Raw genomic sequence first — 7,500 nt, 5'->3', positions numbered from 1 at the left:
GGGGTACTTGAAATTTTTTTTGGAAAACACATAAATTCATGAATTGAATTTAAAAAATTGCAAAAAATAAATGAGAATTAAAGCCCATACATATAATAAATTTACTCCTGACCTTATTTAATTTCAATATTTTTTATTTTTTATATTATTATTGTTTTGTCATCTTATTTACACTTTGGTACAATTTTAACAATATTTCTATTTTATATTATTCAAGATGAGTTTATTTGAGTAATTAAGTAATTATTTTTGTTGATGAAAAGTCCATTTATTCATTAGTGACTGATTAATTTATTTTTCTTACCTTACTTAAAAAAAAAAGTAAAAAAAACAGTCGTATTCCGGCAGCTGGGGCGCCCAAAAAACACTGGTTAATAACAGAAAATAACCATCTCATAAAAATACGGTAATTTCCATAATTCAAATACAGTTTTTTTTCCCTAACTTTACATGAGATTTTGCATATTTTTGACTTTTAATGTTTAATAAAGACATTTACATGTATTAAAACAATCAAATTACCTATAAATATGGATGAACATTGTTATAAAACAAATAATAGGGATTAAATTGCAGAAAAGTTCTGTTATTAGTTGGTGTGATCACATAATTTTATGTAAAAACTTGTACATTAATTAATATTTGATGAAATAAAAATGATATACCCATAAAACATTTGATTTATCTTTCAAAACCTGTCAATTACTGTTAATAAACTACTTGTCTGGATTTAAATTCTAACAATTTACTGTAAAATTTAACAATCATATCAAGTATTAACATTATGTTATTGGTTATTTCACATTCAATCAATAACAATACATTTGCAAATGTATTTTAACTGTATTTTCTGTGAAAAAGAAAAAAAAATTCTTTTAATAAATGGAAAATTTTATGGTCTTCACAGTTACAGTTTTTTTCCTGTTATTTTTCCATTGGACATGTAAAACCACAGTCTGTTTGTGTCATTTCACTGATATTTTATCTTGGAATTTCACTGATATTTACATGTATTAAAACAATCAAATTATGGTGCAATTTTAAGAATATTCTATTTTATGCTATTCAAGATGAATTTATTTGAGTAATTAAATATTATGTTGATGAAAGGTTCATTTATTCATTAGTGATTAATTTATTTTCTTTTCAATGGAAGAGGACACTTTCAGTTCATACTTTGCACATAATTGACTTATAAAGATTTGTTAATTTTAATATGTTTAAGTTAAATATATGTTTGTTTCTTTACAAAATTTGTCAATAAAAACAGACACCTTTTGGCAAAGGAACAAATTTTGAGAACAGAGCAGAATTTTCACTGTTATTTCACAGATTTTCCTGTATTTTTAAGATACAGGAAAATATCAATGCAATGACAAAAACAGACTGTGATTTTACATGTCAAATGGAAAAGAACAGGAAAAAACTCTGTCAATAACCAGAAAATTTACATTTTTTTTAAAGATTTTTTTTCACATAAAAATACAGTTAAAATACATTTGCAAATGTATCGTAATTTCACAAATATTTCTTTTCTATTTATGAGATTAAACTGTTCATTTAAAGGTTAATACTGTAAAAAAAAAAAAAAAAACAATAAAACTAGATAAAATTCCTGACAGTTAACGGTAACAGAAGTATTTCTTCTGTCAGTTGAACCAGACTTGTTTGTTCATTGACAAATATCTTGTGTAATTACAGGAGGTTTCACAACAAAAATGTTGAATAAATGTATTTTTGTGAATGTATAACATGTATAAGCACTGATAAACTGTCCAAATACAGTTTTTATCAGTGGATTGGACAACTGAGTCTCACTGAAAATTATTTATATATATATTTATAGGGAATTGGATTGTTTTAATACATGTAAATATTCTTTATTAAACATTAAAAAGTCAAAAAAAATATGCAAAATCTCTTGTAAAGGTAGAGCAAAATACTGTATTTGAATTATGGAAAATTACCGTATTTTTATGAGGTGTTTTTTTTCTGTTATTTTACAGGATTTTTTTGGCGCCCCAGCTGCCGAAATATATTTTTTATGGTTTTGTTTTTTTTTGTTTGTTTTTTTACAGTGTAGAACTCACACAGGGACTCCTTCATTATTGGAACTGAAAACACACACACATTACAAGTCAAATCTATCATATCATATCCACTCAACAGAATCAGAATACTTTATAAATTACTGATTATTATTTTTGTGAATGTATAACATGTATAAGCACTGATAAACTGTCCAAATACAGTTTTTATCAGTGGGTTGGACAACTGAGTCTCACTGAAAATTATATATATATATATATTTATAGGGAATTGGATTGTTTTAATACATGTAAATGTTCTTTATTAAACAGTAAAGAGTGAAAAAAATATGCAAAATCTCATGTAAAGTCAGAGCAAAAAACTGTATTTGAATTATTAAAAATTACTGTATTTTTATGAGATGGTGATTTTCCGTTAGTTAACAGTATTTTTTTTGTGGCGCCCCAGCTGCCAGAATAATTTGTGTTTTTTTAATTTATTTTTTTTTTTACACTGCACTGTCCTTCAGTGTGAGAGAATCAACTTTAGTCTTTTCTTCTATTTTTCAGCAGGAATTAAAGGAAAGGAATGAAAAGTTTTGACGAGGCACAATGGAAAAAAAAGGACTAAAAAAATAATTATTTTTCTGTTCTGTTATTTTCAGTTTAGTGTGCAGTTCAGATGAAATGTGTCCAAATCATCACAAGATGAGAAAGAAATAAAAAAGCAGAAGGCAAACGCACTAAGAGCCGACAGAAAAAGGACTACAGAGGAATTCAGAGGAGGCTTTAAAACAGCTGAGGGTGTTTTTGTCTGCGCTGCTTGACATCCTCAAAGTACGGCAGAGATCTGGGATATGCATTAACAAAGGAAACTGTTCACGACGGTCACAAAGAAATGAACCCAATTCCAGGCTACATCAATTACACCAGATTACTATTTACCCTGAGAGATGAGGCTTAAAGGGAGTCCTTCAGGGGAGATGGAGGACTGAACTCAAACCCAAACGCCCTTGAAAACTCATTTGAGTCGTACAGGCTGGAGCTCAGAGCAGCGAGGAGGAAAAACTGGGACGGGAATGGAAAGACCGCAGAGCTCAAAAGCTTCATCCTGCGCCAACATTTACTGTATGGGTGAAAAGTTCGCGTTCGCCGGCTACATCCCAACTGCTATGAAGTCGCACAAACTCCCCCCAACTCTCCTGTGCAAAAATGTTTGAGACAGGATGTACACTTATGGATTTATTACATTTTTTTGTCCATTTTGAACTGCCATCTGACCCCCTGCACATGCTCAGAAACTCACCTAATTCACCAGACATGTCATGTTCTGGTCAATACTTTCAAACAATATCAAAATTAACCCCTTAGGTGGCAAAACGTGCTCTGTAGCGCCACCTACACTTACAAAATTGTCCCTAGCGGCCAGTAGGAATGTCATACAAACATAAAACCAGCGCCAAAATGTTGGTCTCATCGAGCCTGAAAAATCACACACTCACACCCATGAGCTAAACCCAACAGGAAGCTGGAAATCTGCCTCTGAATGTATACTAACATCAAAGAATTAACAGGACAAGACTGTTTCCACCATCATTAAATATTCAGTTCAAACTTTGTTGACACATATTATACAGTAATACGTTCAGGAGACGCTGTATGAGCCTCCAGGCCAAGAAGTTTGAGATAGAACGTAGGGTAAGGGATTAATCGCAGTTAGTTGATAGGATCGATGTCTGCATCTGTCAGAGAACTCTGCAGTATATCACAATATTTCATTTCATAACACTGTATTAATATTAAAAAGTACTGTATCAATATTTTTAGGTCTTTATTCAAATGCAGATAGGGCAGAGGTTCATTTTAGTTTTTTTAGTTTTTCTATGTTGTTTTATATTTTATCTATTGTTATTTAACACTGCACTGTAAAAAAAGAAAAAAAAAAATTAAAAAATGCCAAAAAAAATACTGTTAAATAATGGAAAATAACCATCTCATAAAAATACAGTAATTTTCCATAATAAAAATACAGTTTTTTGCCCTAACTTTACATGAGATTTTGCATATTTTTTTGACTTTTTAATGTTTAATAAAGAATATTTACATGTATTAAAACAATCTAATTACCTTTATATATATATATATATATATATATATATATACACACACACACACACATATATATACACACACACACACACACACATATATATATATAATATATATATATATATATATATATATATATATATATTTATACATATGTATATATATAAAATTTTCAATGAGACTGTTGTACAATCCACTTTTTGTTGTGAAACTTCCTGTAATTACACAAGATATTTGTCAATTAACAAACAAGTCTGGTTAAACTGACAGAACTAATACTTCTTCTATGGTTAATTGTGAGTAATTTATCACGTTCTACTATTATTATTATTATTATTTGATTTTTTTTTTACAGTATTAAACTTTAAATCAACAGTTTAATCTCATAAATAGAAAAGAAATATTTGTGAAATTACGATACATTTGCAAATGTATTTTAACTGAATTTTTCTGTGAAAAAAGAAAAAAAAATATTTTAAAAAATTAAATTTTCTGGTTATTCACAGTTACAGTTTTTTCGTGTTCTTTTCCATTTGACATGTAAATCACAGTCTGTTTTGTCCTTTCATTAATATTTTCCTGTGTCTTAAAAATACAGGAAAAATCTGTAAAATAAACGTTCTACTTTAAAATTCTATTAAATTACAGATTTTTTTAACAGTGTATGTGTACGTTCTGCCCTGTGATATTACACTAGAGCTGAGCTGCATTTGTCAAGAATCCACCTGAAATTATTGGTGAAATGGAAATATGATGGACTGGTTAATCTGATAGGCCTGTCCGTCCGTCTGTCTGTCCATCTGTCCGTCCGTCCGTCTGTCCATCCGTCTGTCCATCTGTCCATCCGTCTGTCCATCCATCTGTCCTTCCGTCTGTCCGTCTGTCCGTCTGTCCATCCGTCTGTCCATCTGTCCGTCCGTCTGTCCGTCCTTCGTCTTTCCCACCTCTCTGTTTGGTGTATGTGATCTGATTCCACTACTTCTGCTCATTTTTCTTATATACTGACCCTGGTATTTTCCTATAGGACCACAAACGGTTAATTACTCATGGTTAATTAAGACACTAAAGACTTAATGTCTTAAAACAAAAAGCAGAAAGAGCACCAGGCTATGGCACAGAAGTCTGTTAATTAAATTATCCGTGTACTTTGGCCCCAGGGATGGCAGATAAGAAGAACAGGGATTAGCATCTTCCTCATGTATGAATGTGAGCCCACATACTGCACACAAAGGACACAAAAAACAACACACACAGCAGCTCCCCTCCAGTCACAGCAGCTATTTAAAGCCCCCCAGGCTCCTCTGTGCTCACAATGAGGCTGAAGTTTGTCAGACTCCACTGTTGGAAGACTTGTACTTACTGTCACCTGGTGCATTCAAGGGAAACTATGTCCCAGAAACAGGCTGAAGAGGCTCCACACAGACCCGCTCAGACCCCCCCGCTGCATGTGCACACGCCTTACCTTCCTCTTCTTGAAGGCCTGTCGGGCCAGGTATCCTCTGCAGGCCGCCTGGAACAGAGAGATGTTCCTCCTGGTCTGAACGTCACGCTGCTCCTCCAGTCTGGACAGAGTCCCAGCCCGGAAGAACACCTGAGGAAGACCAGGCTAAGGTTAGCATCGTTAAGGAAAACTAAGGACACGACCAAAACTAGAACTGTAACCAGTGTCCAGAACGCAGACCTCCACCAAACACCCTGAACTCTGTGCATGTGTGGATCCACTCTGTCTGTTTAAATCCAACAGTTTCCAGGTTGTTCCATACACACAAACAGTTGAATCTGGTCCCAGTCATGTGTCTGTGCAATTAGATTCAATTCACATCAATATTAGTTGAGTTCTAATTTTAAATGTGTGGGAAATGGGATTTTCAGTGTTCAGTGTAAATGTCCACAGAGTCCACATTCCACAGTGGATGTGGACAATTTGTTCCATACAAGAGACTGTTCTAAGCTACAGGTGGATCCAACTGGAGGAGAATCAGAGTCGTTTGGAATTTTGGATGAATTTCTGAAAATGTCTCAGTGATGACAGATGGAAAACTGTAGATGTGTTGTGACCTTGCTGTGACCTTGAACTTTGTCCTACTGGGACCAAAATGGACTGGGTTGGTCCCAGGGCCTAGGCCTATCTGTGGGGAAGATCTGGGAAAGATGGGTGGAAGAGTTTTACACTAAAGATGAGAACAAACAAACAAACAAACAAACAAACACACAAACAAACAACACCAAAGCAAAGTGATCACAATACCTCCTGGCGGAGGTAAAAATCCAAAACTATTAGAACCTTGGACGGGGGGGGGGGGGGGGGGGGGGGGGGGGGGCAGAGGAAAGGACTTAAAGCTCTGCAGCTTCACTTTAGGAAACATGAATGAAGTGACGTTGTCCTGAGGAAGGAACGCCCCCACTCACAGGTTCCAAAAGTCCACTGGTACCAAACACCACTAAGACTTCTATGGTCGTCTATGTTCCTGACTGATTCCAGATTTGATCTCTGCTGGTTTCATCATTAATGTTCAACATGTTCAGGTGCTTTGGCTCATCACCCACCCATCCTGGAAACCACCGACACCACAGGTGTCCAACATGCGGCCCATGGGCCAAAACTGGCCCACTGAAGGGTCCGATCCAGCCCCTGGGATTGAAAGACGCTCGTCTTGCTCTAAGATGTCAGATGACCATCATAAGGATTATTAAATTGGATTAAATTAGTTTTATATCTATATAGATATATATATAAAACAAAGGAGTAAATGTATGAACCAAAAAAGAACAAAAGAAATTAAATATAAGTGTTTTGCTTGATGAGTGTTTTATTTTGCAATTTATTTTATTTTTCTATTTTTTGCCTGTAGCAAAAATCAAGCTTTGTTTTAACTTTTAAACCTGGATCCTTCTTTTTGGGGAAGTTCTGCATTTGTCCTTTTGATTCATCCATCCGAAACGTAACTGGGAGTTAATAATGAAATAAACAACCCCCTCTGGAGCGCCCAGATTTAGCTGGACTCCACTTTACAGAGTTAATAAAAAAATAAAAAAATAAAAATAAAAACTAAATGCTTTTCTCATAAAACCTGAAACTGTCAAACTACATCAACACTGTTAAACCAGGCTATCCTTCTGATGAAAAACAAATACAAAACTATCTGGAACTCAACCTAAACTGAAAACTACAGTCATGAACATTTGTGACCTACAATCGTCCGTCTCTCCTCTTCTGAATTTCCTTCACATCTTTCCTTGAGTACGTGACATTTTCACTCCAGCTCAAGGAGAAGTTAAAGAAAAAGACGTATGATGTTTTGTTTGTTTTTTTTTAATTATTTCACAGCCATCATTGAGTAGCTCTGCACGTCTGTCTGATATT

The 7,500-nt window shown here is 34.0% G+C and overlaps 1 protein-coding gene across 1 annotated transcript in view; it reads right to left on the bottom strand.

Moving 5' to 3' along the window:
- Window positions 1-7,500, bottom strand: part of LOC115431221 (unconventional myosin-XVIIIa-like) — a 339,665-nt gene that overhangs the window by 94,990 nt on the left and 237,175 nt on the right. The window lies entirely within an intron of this gene.

This window comes from Sphaeramia orbicularis, chromosome 13 (assembly GCF_902148855.1).
Source record: "Sphaeramia orbicularis chromosome 13, fSphaOr1.1, whole genome shotgun sequence".
Lineage (NCBI taxonomy): Eukaryota > Metazoa > Chordata > Actinopteri > Kurtiformes > Apogonidae > Sphaeramia > Sphaeramia orbicularis.
This window is presented reverse-complemented; position numbering and strand designations above follow the sequence as displayed.